General features: G+C 41.5%; 1 protein-coding gene across 3 annotated transcripts in view; it reads left to right on the forward strand.

Annotated features, from left to right (window-relative positions):
• C1QTNF4 (C1q and TNF related 4) overlaps positions 1,433–16,375 on the forward strand; it is a 51,582-nt gene continuing 36,639 nt past the window's right edge. Inside the window, exons 1-3 of one of the 3 annotated variants that reach the window (XM_021403039.1) lie at positions 1,433–1,490; positions 3,988–4,179; positions 15,814–15,899. The gene's annotated coding sequence lies outside the window, so the exon portion shown is untranslated. Of the gene's footprint in view, positions 1,491–2,090; positions 2,272–3,582; positions 4,180–15,813; positions 15,900–16,375 lie in introns of those variants that run through there. The other 2 variants (XM_021403038.1, XM_021403040.1) reach the window with 2 other exon arrangements.

Raw genomic sequence — 16,375 nt, forward strand, 5'->3', positions numbered from 1 at the left:
TGATTCTCATTGCTCCATCCCATACAAAAATAGATGTGAAGTTTTTGGGAGACCTGTGCACAGTGTTCCTTGACAATGACTCACCGCAGCTCTGCAGGGATGCACATCTTTCCCCCTTGAGCCAGAGCACACTTCACACATAATTTAAAAGCAAAAGATCTCGAGAGTGAATAGGGACAGGAGAAGGAGATTCACGTTCTAGAAGGATTTGTTGATTTAATCTTACATTCTCCAATTCTAGATGCTTAGCTCTGCATCTCCAAAATTATTTTGCATGGAAAGCTGACATAAAAACAAAGACTGCATGTGCACAGATCTTGTTGTGAAACTGTAGTAAAGCATGATGGCCAGGGATAGACATAAATTAAAGGGATCAAAACCAATCTGTGATTTTAAAGTAGACTACCAAAATCTTGAGGCAAAGGAGCCTCACAAAAAAACAAAACAAAAAAAACCCAAACACCTGATTATGGGTCTGCAAAAGTCAAACTCATAACCTCCTCTCTTAACACAAACTGGAGATTTCTCAGTGCCTTTAAAAATGACTGTCATCTCAGCCTCTGGCAAACTTCACATTGTGAGCTCAGACACACTGCAGCTATTTCACCAGTTCCTCAGCAAACTTCTGTCTTTTTTTTTCATCTTTTTTTTTAATATGCTTAAACAAATGAGAAAGCAATAACTTTTTCCAGTCATAAAGGTCATATATAGGTCAAACAGGACGAATAATTGTATTTAAAGTGTAACCAAACTGAAAAAAATTAGTGAGAGGGAGTCCTAGTCATTAATAATCTCCCTCAGTTTTTGCATTATTTTTAGCACTGAGTGAAAGCATTCAGGTAGAATTTTATAACCAAATGTCCTTTCAGTAGGAAGCCCCAGATCACTTTGCTTCCACACGACATTTAAAAAGGCTAAGGACTTCTCAGCACTTCCTCCACTTTTATACCTGAGGTACACACAGAAAACGCTGATGCACTACAGAGGAGCTCCGGGTACCTCCCTGTTGTATCTCCCAGCAGCAGCAGCAGCAGCAGCAGCAGCAGCAGCAGTAGCACATCGCTGGCAAACCACTGCACAGACACTTGCACTCAAGTTCCTTATTCCATAAATTCCTCCTGGAGCACTTGCCAGCATGTTCTCTGCACTACCAAAATGTTACATACAGCTTTGAAACATCTGTTAAGGACTCGCCCTGACAGGTACCTACGCATCTTTGTTTTTAGCTGCAGGCAACTGCTTGTTGTCCTTCCCAGTTTAGGAACTGTGTGCAACTCCCTTGCATCTGTTATTATGCCTTACCATACACATGTCACCGTAAGCATACACGATAGCTTACAGAAAATAAATGCAACCCTTTATCCAGAGATACAGAGTACACACGTGACATTCCAAGATAAATTCACGTACCACAAAGGAACAAAGGCAGCAGCGTGGCCTTGGCCTTCAGGAAAAGCTTTAAGGAACAAGAGAAAAGGACATCCCTTCAGGTTTGTATGAGATCGATATATGGATATGGGTAGATATAGATGTGCACGCACATCTTACTCACAGAACCAGGAGCGCCGGGGCAGGGAGAACTGCAGCACAAAGGCTGTGTGGGAGAGACATGGGTGCAGCCGAGACAAGACTGGCATAAACAGCACGCAGGCCTGTGGGCAGAGCTGTTTGCTGCCTTGAGGAAAGGACAAGGCACATGAATTTGATGTGGATTTGCACAAAGACAAATTGAGATTTATTTATTTGTACAGTTCCTTGGCTAATGTTCTGGTCTACTCCACACTCGGAGGCCTCCACAGCTCAGGGTCAGCACCGGCCAGCACAGAGCAGGCGCAGAGGTGCAGGACCACCAGGAGCAGCCACGACTGCTGTTATTCACAGAGAACGCCATGGCCAGACACTTCCTAAGCGATGTCAGTCAGACCTGGTGACTTCAGATCCGCACACCGCGTTGTGTCTGTCAGAAGGATGAAAAGCCCGCGGAAATGAGAACGGGCCAGACCTTTGCCGCGCTTACCTTATGGAAAGCACTCGCTGCGAGGTGACGCCCTGCGGCCGCGCTGAGGCGGGCAGGCAGCAGCTGCCTTCCAGCGCCACCCCCGCGCCAGCCGAACAGGACGCGCTGCCCCCTGCCGCCATCCCGCCATGCCGCCATGCCGCCCGCCCCCGCGCGGAGCGGGGCCCCCACCACCGGCCTCGTGCCGAGGGCTGCGCTGAGGCACCACAGTGGGTCCGAAGACACGAAAGCGCGGCACAAATGGAAGTTAGACAGTGAGTTGAGCTTGTGTTGAGACTTGGAAGGGATGGAAACATGGGCAGCTTTGGAACTGCCAACAGAGCTGCAGCTTGCCTCTGAGAGGACCGCAGTGGTGGCTGGAAAAGGGGCCCACAAACATGCTTTCTGTATAAAAAGTCTCCACACAGCAACTGTCTGGCCAGTGATATCATCACTGGCTCCCCCAGCCTGGCCTGGGAGGCAGAATGGGGCAATCTGAGGGAAGATTGTGTTGCGCGGTACTTCAGCTCCTGCAGGGCCACAGGAGGGGTAGCACGGCATTTACTTGTATCTAAAGGCAGCTGAAGGCCTTCTGTGTCCGCACCACCAACAGCACAGGAATATGGGAACTGAGATTGCGGCCTTCTAGACACAGGAGGAGCTGCAGGGGCCTACATTTTGCCCCACACCTGCCATGTGGCCGAACTTCCTTTAGAGGCAAGAAGTGAATTCGCTCTCCACAGTGCCTTGCAGGCTTTGCACTTTTTGAGATACTTTTAAAACTGGACTAAACTGTTACATCTGTGAGATGTGAACATCCATCAGCTAAGACTCACATGCGGTCATCACCTACTTGTGTTTGTTCTTCAGAGACACATTATGTCCGCAAGTGCTGAGACACACCAGTTTTTATGTTTTTTTTAACAGAAGGGACCTTTTCAGCTACCATCTTGTCCGGTTATCTTCAATTCCTCCATCTATTCCCCAAAATAACTAAATAGCTGTCTATAGCCAGGTTGACAGGAGAGCTTAACCCAAGGGCGAATGTACAGTAGCACCTCTCCATGCCATAAGGTGGGCCATGTGCCCTTGCCCAAGGGATTCTCAGGAAGAAAATGTGAGCATGAGGTGGCAAGCCAAGTAAATTGTGCTGAGGAGGCTGAGTGTGTATTGTAAGTCATTAATTGCATGTCCTTTGCCAATACAGTGCTGAACATGTTTTTCTTTGCATATGCCAATCAACTGCACAAAGCTTGCAGTCAACCCCTCAGCTAGATCTAGAAATGTTTTTTTGCTTTGTACCATAACACTGCAATGTTTTCCTCTCTGTTGGAAAGCAGCAGCAAACAGATGACAATTACACTTTTTTTTTTTTTTTGTAGAAACTCATTTACTAAGAAGCAGCAACTACTTCTAATCTCATTTTATTTGGAACTACTCTCTTGCTGTGCCTGGTTTGATTAGCAGATTTGCAATAGCCTAACCAAGACCATTTCAAAATACCTACCCACTCTTGATACTTCAAAGAGTTTCTTTCTTAGCTTGAATTATTAAAGTACACCTCTGTAGTGTCTCTCAAAATATCATCCTATTTTCCTCATAGATGGGAAAGTTGCCTGCCACACCGAACCAGCCGAGCTCATTTAATTCTGGCCCAGCATGCTCAATAGCCAGGAGAGGGTGAGCTGCTTCAATCAGACGTCACTCGCCAGCTACAAGGGCAGCAGGAACGGCAGCATTATTTCAGTTGCTTTGTTGCAGAGTAGGCAATGAAAAGACACATCCTCGGTGTCCACGGACTGAAAATCCTGTGCGCAGAAGTAATCTTCAAGCCTATCAGTAGGGCAGGGAGCAGCTAGTCACATCTCATTTGAGGCATTTTTCAGAGAGACACACTTCAGCACCATCACAAAGAGGGGAAAAACAACAATGAAACTTCATCTGCAGCTGCAGTTAAGTCTGTCCCTACTTTCTCTGTCCATCTTTTCCAGAAGAGACTGAGATTTTTGTGAAGCAAAGGAGTGGTTTCAGAAGAAATGAGGGCAGGAGGCTCATCCAGGCAGTGGTCTTACCCTTCCCATGGAGAGCTTGCCCTGCTGCAGCTCTGTCTTGAGGACACCACTCCCCAGCACAGGTGCCAGTCAGGTGGAGGAGACCCATCCCAACTGGAGCTGTGAGGGCAGGTGAGTGAAACTTGCTGTGTTGTTCAGAGGTTGATGCAGAGACAGCACAGCATAACCTAAATGAAATTGGAGAGCTGGCAGGAGTGTGAAAGGTCCACCATGAGGCACTGCTGTATAGAGTTTGACATTACTTGGTCTCACATGGGTACTTGGCAGGGGTTGACATTACGTAGTTACTATGCTTTTCTGAGAATGGCACCCTGTCACCCTGATCCCACCGTGTGGGACACCCTGAGTGCCCCAGAGCTTCCATAGGTGCTCTGCCTCACGTCTTTATTTTCCCCTATAGGTTGGCTTTCCTGATTTCTCTGTATGTGGATTTTGTGCTGAACTGGCCATTGGAGTACAAAAGTGACACTGCATTGCAGGAGAGGATTTCACCAAAGAAGCATGAGTTAAACTTCCAAAACCAGATCCCAGATATGTATTTCAGTGTCAGGCTGAGCTACAACAGAATGTTTCAGTGTTCATGCATAGAGACTTTTCAGCACAAAAACACATGATAGCAACTCTTTTATCTCTATTTGTGATTTATTTTGGGTTTGCTTTTTAAGCTATGTAGGTATTTTCCATGGGTGAGGAATCGCAGTTTCAGACTCTGAGCAGAGCAGTGTCCTTCATTTCGAAGGGGACTCTGTCCTCCAGACACTCACAGCTATATCACTTCACTTTGCTTCCTTCTGTGCAAACTTAGGAAGCTTCAAATTGATTTTATACTTCATTCTGCAGGGTACATGGGTACCTTACTCTGATAGGATACAGTTTGAAATCTCATGATTTTTCTCCTCTTATTTTATTTCTTTTCTTTTTTTCCAAGGACGTATAATTCCTTGTAAAAGAAGGGAATGAGAAGTATCCCCTGCACCACTTAATTGATTTTCAATGCAGTTTGCATTCACTGTATATAGTGTAAGGTAGGCTGTTTCCTATCCCATGATGGTTGTCATCTTTACTTTTCTCTGGAGGTGACAGGGAATTATTTACTAACACCTGTACAATTGCAGTGTCAAATTCCAGCTCTTGAAATACAAGGCTTAGCTCTGTGATATACAACAAGGCATCTAAAAGTGCATACGTCATCTCTACAAAATCTGCCTGGGACCAGTTTTTATCAAGTCAGGCATCAGAGACCTTTATTAATACAAACTACTAGTGGCTGAAATTTTAAATAACAGATTGCTCTCTGTTGTATAATGTTAATTGGTCATGAACTTCCTTTATTTTCATGAGTGGCTCATCTGGTATGTCTTGGATCTTTTTATTTTTGGGGAATTCAGGAATAATAGAAAAGTCTTCTGCAGTTAAACATTCTTCAAGAGACTGTGCCAACTCTCAAAAAAATAAAAATGAGATTAATGACCTGTGAGCACTAGAATGGTAATTTATTAACATGGTATTTAATGTCCTGAAAGTCTGTGTAAGTTCTAACAGTCCTTAGTGTAACTGGAAGATAAGCAACATAAGGTCTTATTGGAACAAGTTCTTGGTCATGCAATGTTATGAAAGGGTGATAGGATGATGTGTGCATCCCACTACAAAATTCCTTAGATTTCTGTAGGAGTAACAGTCAGGGCATCAACAGATTATGTTAAATTCTTTCTTTCCTACTCTGCCTGTTCCTCTAAGCAGTAGCTGTAGGGACTTACCATTCACAGTCAGCCTTTTTCAATAATGTCCTTGGAGTGAAAAATGATCTTTGGCAAGAATGTGAAAAGCCAAACACAAACTACTGGCACTTATTAGAGCTTTCCATATTCTTATGCAGTTATATAGTAAGCATTTTCGCTGCTGTTCCTACAATCTGTTCCAAGAATCTCAGGAATTTGCAAAGTGGGCTATTGTTTCTCTTCCTACAGTCAGGAATCTGCAGAATCAATTCTTATTCCCCATGTACATAATAATCCTTGGCATTCTTAATTAATAGGAGGAACAGTAGCTGATATTAAAATATTTAGAATGAGCCAACAGTGTTTTCATCTCCTTCCCTGAGCTGTTTGTTTGTTTTGTAATCCATCTCCTATCAATTATTGTTTAAGATGGAAGCAGATCTGGTATCATTGGTACTTAAAAGTATGGTGGATGTATCAAGTATAATTATGTACCTATATGTCATGTGCTCGGCAGGAAAAACCCAAGGGAGCATCAGGAAGGACTGAACTGTTGCATATTCTGTTCATCAGCAAATGTCTTGGAGCCAGCCGGTTTCTGGACTAAACGCAGAGCTTGGGGGCAGTTAGGGCTATTGCTGAGGGGCATGTAGGGGTACAAAATAAATAAATCCACAATAAATCAGACTTTATCCTGCAGTGGTGGGAAAAGCTTATCTTAATAGTGCGGTGTACTGAAAAGTTTGGTGTATCTGCCAGAAGGAGATTTCTGTGTCTTCTTTTTCCTCCATTTTTGTGTGTACATCTAGTATTTGGAGGTCTCTTGCGAAGTAAAACTCATATTCATCATGTAGGTCTGCACAGTAGTAAATCTGAATTATGGTTTGTTTTATTTCAGTGATGTTACTCTCTTCAACTTTCTCATTTTTCTGAGGATACCTTGACAAGCAAATGCTATGCTTGAATCAGAAGACCTCACTGCAAGTCTGCAGCTCTGCCTGAATATCAGTGCTTCCCATCCGTCCCCAAAACCCTCTGGCTTTCCTGCCTTGCAGGCTGTGATTTGATGTCAGAAATCAGCATTCTTTGAATGTTTTGACTGCCTCATGACTTTAGAATATAATTTGGTTAGCCATAAATACATTCATTTGTCTTGTTCAGGGAAAGCCCCGCTCTCCAGATTTTGTTATGATTTGTGTAGGGATTCATTGCTATGTATCAGTTCTTTGTTTATTCTCTTTGGAAGCAATTACGTGTATCATATTGAATTGCTGTGTATCTTATCTGAATGACCTTCCAAGTGGAATAAAATACCACTTCTCCCTTGATTGCATCTTTCTTTTACTGGATGGCTAGCTTACATGTCAGCAGTTACTTCCTTTCTCTGTGCTGCTGAGATAATTACTCTTTCTTCTTTTAGTAAAATGCCCACCTTAATTTCTTCCTCAAAGTGATGACACGGTGCCAGTTTGCACTGTAGATCTCTGTCTTCTTCTGATCATCACTGTGAAATTTCAGTTTAGGCTAAATAAAATCTCTCTATGTAAGTTCCAGCGTGAAATTGTCTTAATTTTGAAATTATAAAAGGAGTGTGCTTCACTACATAAATTTCATACCCATCGATGTCTCTTTCATGTTGTATTGATCTGTTTATCACCCTACTCAAGAAATCCATATTTCCTCCCTTATTTGTATTCCACAGAGAAATCATGTCCCTGTAGCTTTGGGGACAGCATCATATCTATAACTTCAGCTGGTGGTAAACTGAAAAGTTTTTTCAGTGTGAGAGCAACTGGAACTCTCACAGGCTTAGGAGGTATACTCCAGACTTCCTATGTTGAACCAGTTCTTACTAATTCCTTTTCAAAGTGGGGATTCTTTCACAGCAAAAGAGATCTCAGGGAGTGTACAACTGACTATTCTTGAGAACACTCAAACCTGAATTTCTGGAAGATACTACTGCTATGAGTACACTTGACATGGGCAAATCTTCATATATGCTATTTGCTAGTATGATAAACCACTCTTTCATCTGTCTTCCCAAAGTCAATAACACTCCTAATAAGCCTTATAAAGCCTTCATTCTATGCAAGCATGTAAAATTAATTTATTAAATGTGCTTATGAAAATAGAGTTCAGAAGATGGATCAGAGAAGTGAAGCTTACTCTATTGGTAGACTCATGTGGAAGGGGATATATATGTTCTCACCAGGAAAAAAATAGTGTTTCAACACTTCTGTCACTGGTGCACATTCCATGTGAGACTGTCACTTTTGCTAAAATTAAAGACTGCCAATGCATAGACAAATCCATTTCTAGATTACTTTTCATGAGGGGATTGTTATTTTTATTTTCACAAGCAAAATTATTTGAGTGCCCGGGTGTTTGTTTTCTGCTCAATCACACAGAAACTTCTAAAGTTCATTTGTCTCCTTGGATTCCATTAGCAGAGCGACATTCAGAACAGTTTCTGTGGTCTGTGGTGCTGTCCTTGTGGTGAGGACCAACTCAGTTGCAAAGACATCAAGGCCAGCTGCAGGGCAGACCAAGAAGAAAGTGAAAATCTGTGCTAAACCAATTAAACAGGAGGAAAAGATTTCAGATGTAATCACCTCCTCTTACCTTCAACTCTCTATTACTTTTCCTTCACAGCGTGCAGAGAGCAGCCAGCAGACCTGAGAGAACAGTCTCTCAGGCTCTGACATAGTTAATTTTAGATCAAACCTGTGTCTGCATCACCAGCCGATGCTTGTCTTTTTTCTCAAGATCAGAACTGCATTTCAACACAAACAGAGATTTGATGAGCTGTTTGTGAAATCCCAAAAGTCACAGATATGGTTGCCATCTTGGTTTACTTGGCTGGATAAGTCCATCCTACACAGCCATATTACTATCTCAGGCTTAGCATTTGCAATCCAGACTGAAGCAACCTCAATTTATAGCAACCTGGATAGAGGCATACATTATTTTGAATGAAGTACCAAGTTAGGAAGTGAAATTTCTCATGTAGACACTTAATCTCACAACCTAGATACATACAAGAAGTCAGAGAGAATTTTAAAATACATTTTACAACTTTATTTTCTTTCCTCTAGTACAACAAAATAGTGAGGAGCAGCTGGCAGGACCTTTTGGGCAATAATTTAAAACTGTATGTTCTGGTAGAATGTCAAGTCTTCGATTTTGTAAAATCCAAAATACACAGACCAGTCTTTGGGTACTAGCTCTTACTCTATAATTCTATTGAGAAGTTAATGTGAGTATAATTTTCTGTATTTTTCAGCTGCGTTTGAGTCCTTTTCACAGTGTCTTTGTTCAATTCAAAAGAACAAAAAACTGAAGTCTTAAGGAGAAGTGAACTTACCGATCTATTTTCAGAATGCATACTCCAAGATGAGTGAAAAACCAAACACTGCTAATGATGAAAAGCAAATCATTTCATTCTTTCAGTGCTAGCTGATTTTTATGGTGATGGCATCCCCTTAAAATAAAATAATAGCTTAATTAAGAGAGGAAATGTGTCCATAAATATGTGCAATAAAAAGTTAAATGGCCCCATATTTCTGTGTGAGTAGGAGGTAGGAAGAGGAAGAATGTACATCAAGAAGTTGGTCTGTACTGTTTTGGTAAGTTGCTACAAGGTGGAGGAAGAGGGAGGGGAACAGCATCTATTGTTGCATGTGCAGCTATATCGAGCCCATTGGAGTAACAACTGAGTAAAACAGTTTGTTGAACTAGATCCTCACAGAGATGAGGCTTGCGTCTTTAGTGAAAATAAATGTATTCATCAGACATGAGAGGAATGTTTCATGAGGGTGGAAAGAATGCAATGGCTTTTTGAGTAATCAGGGCTTATGCTTACAGGAAATAAATATCAGCTTGAGAGAGGTCGCTTAGTATGGTAGGCATTCATCAGTCTAAGCTGTGGAAAGTGAATGCTGTAAAGGAACAGAGGGTTCCTTCCATTAACCGGAACCCCAAAAGTGATCCAAGTGCTAATGCACAGCTTCGTATCAGCATGCAAACAGAGGTTGTTGGCATACAACTATGCACCTAAAGGTTTTCCATGAGATCACTTAGGGCTTGGAATTGGAAATAAAACCCAAGTGAAACTAAACCTGCACCATCAACTTGCATGGGCTGTCTGATGGGGAGAATAGAGAGCAGCGTGCAGGAGAAGAAATCCCGGCAAACAAATGGGACAATTCCAGAGGTGGAGAGAAGACAACCTGGCCACACAGTGTGCAAAGCTTTCAAGCACTGGCTGTTTAATCTTCCCTACGCTCACATAGATTAATTTAATAGGAAAACACAGATTTAGAGTACATTGAGAGTCTGAGGATCCGGACTAGACGATAGCTGAGTCTCAGGTCCAGATATAATGCTTAGCATTCCTGTTAAATTTCTAAACATAAATCCCAGTGATTTCAAGACTATCCCATTTAGATTGAAACTGGCTGCAACTAGAAAGCCCTTGAGTTCGTTGTTGTGTTTGTTGTTCTTTTTTTTCAGGTATCTACAGTGTATGTACAAGGCAAGAAGTATCACAGCATGCTTCCCTGCCTCAGAGATGTGAAACTGCTCATGAGCCATATTTAGTCTGAGCCTTGAATACACAAAGTGCTCAGACACGAAAAGTCCCCTTACTGACTTGAAATCTCTCAGATGCCCTATGACACTCTCTTGCCCTGATATGCACGTGTCAGCTCCTTGGTGCACTTTGCAGCCCTTGTGTAGCTATGAAGGCAAGTTGCAGAATAGTATCTGCATGTTCACGTTCTGCTGCTCTCCTCTGGCTATCCACCGCAGACAAAGAGGGAAGTGTCTCAGGAATTTTAAAAGGACAGAAAGGGCAAAGGCATCTCCAAGATGCCCCACCAGGTGAGAAAGAGGTCAGGCTTTGCCTGTCTCTGAAGTAGAGTGGAATTTTTGAGCCACTGCCCCTCTACATACTCCTGCAAGCCAGGGAGGACTTGCTCTCTGCCAAGGGTAGAGAAGCAACCTTGTGGTTTGTATCTCACAGCGTCAAAACAGCAGCTAAGACTCTTGTAAGTAAGGGTACTGATGTCTTCTTGATCCTCCCTGCTGCTTGGGGTTTGAGAAGGGTGTCTAATGTCTTCTGAGTTCAGAGGCAAGACAGAGCATAGGGAACATTTAAGCAAATACCTCCTGGATCCCTACAATTATTCTGGCTGCCCTTTCAGCGGCTCTCGGGGAAGCCAGGTTGAGTATCAGCTTGGTGCACATGGTTTCACCTGCCTACCCTGCTCTCCCCCTCTGTCCATCAGGATGGCAGAAGCTCTCCCCATGGCCAGTCTTCTTCATCCTTTGCTGAATACAACTTTACCCTGATCTACAGAGACCTCCTGCAAGAGTATAAAAAAATTTGGTCTCCAAGATCTGTTTAGCTTCTGGCCTCTGCCAGGAGCTGATACACGACTAATTAATACCAATTTTGATGATAGATTTCAATTTAGAAATTGGGTGGTGACCTGTCAGAGCACTGAGGTGTGAAAATGTGGCAAAAATTTCTCAGTCTTTTTTCTCTTACATTTGACTGTAAATATGGCCTGCAGTCTCCTCGAGGAAGGTGGGCTGATTTGCCACAGTCTGTAATTATTGCTAAAGGAAGAGCAGTCAGCTTTGTGAAACCTCAGAAAGTTAAGGGAATAATTTAAATCGCCAACCGGTTCAGTTACACTTTGGCATATGCACCTGAAAACACAAAAACTTTCTGTAACATACAGTCATTATCTTTCTCTGATGGCAGTGTTAAATTGTGCACAATGGCAAGGAAAGCAAGGATCCCAAACCTACCAACTGCTGTGATAAGAGGGAAAATCCTGAAGTGAACAGGACTGCAGTAGGACTGTGACATTTTAATGATAGTTTAGAAATACAAAAATGTCTGAAATGGAGACAGTCTTCTATTCATTCTCTTTCTGTGTGAATATCGGTCCTGATAGAAGCATAAGGTGAAATTCATCCACTGACCTTTCAGTTTTGTAGACACAGATTTAAGAAACGACTTTTAAATCAGAAATAATTTTTATCTGAAAATAATGTAGCAAGATCTAGTTCTACTTCTACATAGATCTGTCTATAACCAATGATACAAATATACTGCACATGGCCCTGCTTTCTCCTAGCTTTTTCCCCAAGTTCACACTTGGGGGAAGTTCACACAGCACTGCCTACTGACTTAGAAACCCCCAAAATAATGTCTTCTTGAACTTTTAAGATTTTCTAATAGATGTCATAGTGTGCTGTCAGTCTGACACGAAGACGGTATGATAGGCTGTTCAATACATGGTTGTACCTATCTGACTGAATTAGTAAGTACTGCTTTTCACTTGAGTTTGGTGAATTTATGTGGGTAGGTCAGGGTGCAGAGAGAGAGATCACATCTCTCTGGTGCTTTTTAACCAAAATAAATTCTGTTAATAATGTGATGGTTTTGTCGATGCAACCTCTAGGCCACTTTCAAGACTCATTAAAATTCCATGTTGACACTTCCACTAGGACTTTGAAGAGGTAAGTATTTTGAAAAAACTTGTTAAAAACACATCTTGTGTCCAGACAAACTACAATTTTGAGGAAGTAGTGGAAGAAAAAAATGTGGCTTAGAAGGGAAAGTAAATATGTATGTGAGGATTTGTGGGAGGATCTGTAGCATGAAGGCCTATTTGTGGAATGTTGTATTTGCCTTGCAAAGTCATGCCACAGGACTGCTTGCTGTAGTCACGAGACAAAATTTTTGTAATATCTGGTTGCCTGATGTAGTTGCATGCCATCAGTAAAACTGAGATAATGGTACCCAGTGTGCAATTCTTAGAAGGAATCAGATGACTCACACAAAATCTGTAAACAGGTAAATTCATCTAGCCAGGCCAGAAGGGCCTGGCTTTGATCTATGAGAAGAAGTAACCCTTTAGACTATACTGGTCCAGGCCTATGTTCAAGGGCCTACAAACAGCCATGATACACCAGGGGCTGGAGGTTGGGAGAAAGTGTCTGTTTCCTCATCAAAGAGCTCTTAGTCTAGGTTATCTTCATCTTTGAAACAGGGAACCAAGACAGTGGTCTCCAAGATAAAATGGCATCAGGTTCATTGCACTGTATTCTGAAGACTTATCTAACAGATGTGATAAGTGTTTGGACTTCATTTAGTAGCAGATGAACTGCTTAGTTAGATTTTTGAGACTTTGTGAAGTATCAGTCTCACAGACACATGGCCACAATTCCGTGCTTACAGTCACAATAGATCCAGGGTGAAGAATTGTGAGGTTTGGAGGGAAATGTCTCCATGTTTGAACCTAACACATTGTTTAAGGGACAAGCTGTAGAATTTGAAAGTACCATTGCTTGCATTGTTCTTTATGGCTTCATTAGAGCAGAGGAGCCACAGAGCTGTAAGACTATTTCAACCATTGCCTGCCTGTACAACTCAGTGTAGAGGCAACGGCCAGTAGCTTCTTCAGTTTACAAGTCGGTAAAAAATTAATAGGAATTCAATAATATAATTAACATACATATCCCATGAGAAATATGAGCATCCTGTATCAGAAGCTTTTGAGATCTGCCATCAGTTCTACTCCACTGTATCACGTTGTTCTTGACTATCTCTCAGGCCATTCTCTCCTCTTCCATAAGCTTATACATTTTTCTTTCTAAAACTAATAATGGTAATAATACATTGAGGCTCTAATAATTTATTATATAAGATTTAAACAGAATGCCTAATTCCTTCCCTTCTTCTGAAAAGTGGTCATGGTTTTAAACATTGACCTTTTGCTCCTCTTTGCCTAGATGAAATATGTTAGTTTCTTTATTTCATACAAATGAAAACAGGTGCCTGCCTACACCACAGAGAATTGAAATGGAACACATTTCTGTCTTCAGCAGGTGAACAACAAAATAAACAAATGAGTAGTGGGATCCTCTTAGAAAACAATATGGTCCAGAACTCTTCATCTTGTCGTAGGGGTCTGGTAGAATCACAGAATCATGGAATGGTTTGGGTTGGAAGGGACCGTTAAGATCATCTAGTTCCAACCACCCTGCTATAGGCAGGGGCACCTCCCTCTAGACCAAGTTGCTCAAGCCCCATCCAGCCTGGCTTTGATTGCTTCCATGGAGGGGGCATTTACAGCCTCGCTAGGCAACCTGTCCAGTGTCTCACCACTCTCACAGTAAAGAGTTTCTGCCTAATATCTAGTCTAAATCTACCCATTTCCCCTCATCCTGTCACTACACACCCTTATAAAAATCTCCTCCCCAGCTTTCCTGTAGGTCCCCTTCAGGTCCTGGAAGGCTGCTATAAGGTCTCCTTGGAGTTTCTCTTCTCCAGGCTGAAGAACCCCAGCTGAGCATTGCTCAGGTGTACATATAGTCAGAAGGGATGACAGAGGGCTTGCTTGTCTACAAGGATGTGTACGTGTTAACAAGGACTCTGTTTTAGAATTTTGTACTTAGAGGTACAAATTATTTCTTTTGAACTCCTCATTCATGTTAAACCAGATTTGTCAGTTAAGCTTGCACTGGCAAATTTACAGTAGCAAGTAAATCAATCCTCTCCCTTTGACGGGAACTTCTGTTTGTTCGTACTAAGTGGGGGTGGTGATAGCTCTTCCTTTTAGCCAGAAGTTGATGTGAGTCATACCTGAGATAATTGATAATCCTAGTGGTAGTAGACAGAAATAATGGCTTTACAGGACTCCCACATTCAGTTAAGATAATATTAACATTAATCCTTGCTTGGTTCTACATTTAATCACCTGTTCTCTGATATCTTAAAGTAGCACAGTCCAGTTCCTTCAGCCACCAAGAACAGACAGTAGGTTCGGGTGCCACATGGGGTCTGTAAGTGCTGGGCCATGTTCCTGCATCAGAGGCTCTCTCCTCCCATGGAAATTCAGTCTTAAAGACCCTGACTTCTGCAAACACAAGTTGAGATTTCAGCTTTTGAGCAAACAGTGCACACAGTCAAACACACACTTGTCTCCTCTTAGGTAGTAGAGATGAACTGGGTGTAGCGCACAGTCCCTGGACTGCCAGCTGGACCATACTGTATTCAGAGAAGAAATTCTCGTAATCCTTGTTTATCTTTCTCTACTAGATCCCTTTGGATTGCAAGACTAATTCTGAAAATAGATCATTATATTCCTCATAGTTATAAGCTTCCTTATCACTTTTTAAAACTTGCACGCACTTTATCATCTTTCCCCTATAGAAATCAATGAAATCTTGAGATCATTCTATAACATTTCAGTTGATGTTCAAAAGCTTGAAAATAATATTACTAAATATTTTATTAGGAATCTGAACTGATGGCCAGAAAGTAAAATACGTTCTTTTTTATTAAGCTTTAAAGTGGGGATTAACTTAGCGTTTTTCAGCCTTTGAAACTGAATATTTGGAACTGTGCTTGCCAAACTATGATTAGTTTTGATATGTTTTTTATTTCTCTTTTTTATGCTTTAAGCGTGTCTCTCTTCTGCTGTTTCTAGTGTAACTAATGGAATCAAATGCAAGTAACATGAAAGTAAATATTTCATATGTCATAAGACCAGAACCTTAAGTGTAGTTTAAGTTAAGAAATTTATTAAACTTGTCCAGTAAATCTCAGAGCTCATCAAAAAATCTGAAATATCAACACAATTTTGAAAGATTAATCTTTTAATAATCCAAGTTACATTAAAAAGAAATAAACCCTGCAACAAGAGAAATATTATGAACATTAAGAATGTCCAAAAACATTAAAAGGTTGCTGTAAAATTATTTTAAATTAAACATGAGAATCTTAACAGAGATTAATGTGGTCAACTTTCCTTCTGCAAAAATGGCAGTGAAATTTTTTGATTGGCTCCTGCCATCTACTGCATGGTATAGGAAATGCAGAATAGAAATGTGAAAACCATGCAAAATCTACTTGCTGGCAGTTCAACATAGAAATAGTTCCTATTTTATAACACTTCCAAGCTTAAATACCTCGCACTGAATGTTTAATCCATGTCTGTAATTTCAGAAAACAGTTTTGCTGTGTCTCATCCATCCCGTGTGTCAGAGTTACTCTGAAATCGTGATGTGAAACCACATGAAGGCTGAGAAAAGGTAGGAAACTGTGTGCAGTCTAAGGCTGCACAAGTCCTGGGGAGAACAGTAATCTCAGTATGTGCTTGGGGCTAAGAGCTTTTCAAGCTGCCTGCATCCAATCTGTTTGCTACTGTGGGTTAGCAGTGTAGTCTGGACCAATTTGTCTTGAGGGCAGAACTTGGAGAACCTTTGATGTAGCCAGGCTGGTTCAAGCTATGTTTCTTCTTTTGGCTTTGGAGTCAGAGCACGTAGAGGAAAAGAAGCCTACTTTTTTTTTTTCTTTGCTCACCAAGTTAATAGTTTGATTCCAGAGGTCTTGCTCTAAGCAAGCTCTCATGCTGCATATTGTCTGCCTCAGAAATGCATCAACTGTTCAGAGAAGCACTTTTAATGTCAGTTAACATTTTTTTTTTATTATTCAGGAAACCATTGCCCCTGTTAATTCTGCTTTTAGGGAAAAAAGAAACACCTATGTGCCATTTGGAACCACGCTA

Source organism: Numida meleagris, chromosome 6 (assembly GCF_002078875.1).
Source record: "Numida meleagris isolate 19003 breed g44 Domestic line chromosome 6, NumMel1.0, whole genome shotgun sequence".
Lineage (NCBI taxonomy): Eukaryota > Metazoa > Chordata > Aves > Galliformes > Numididae > Numida > Numida meleagris.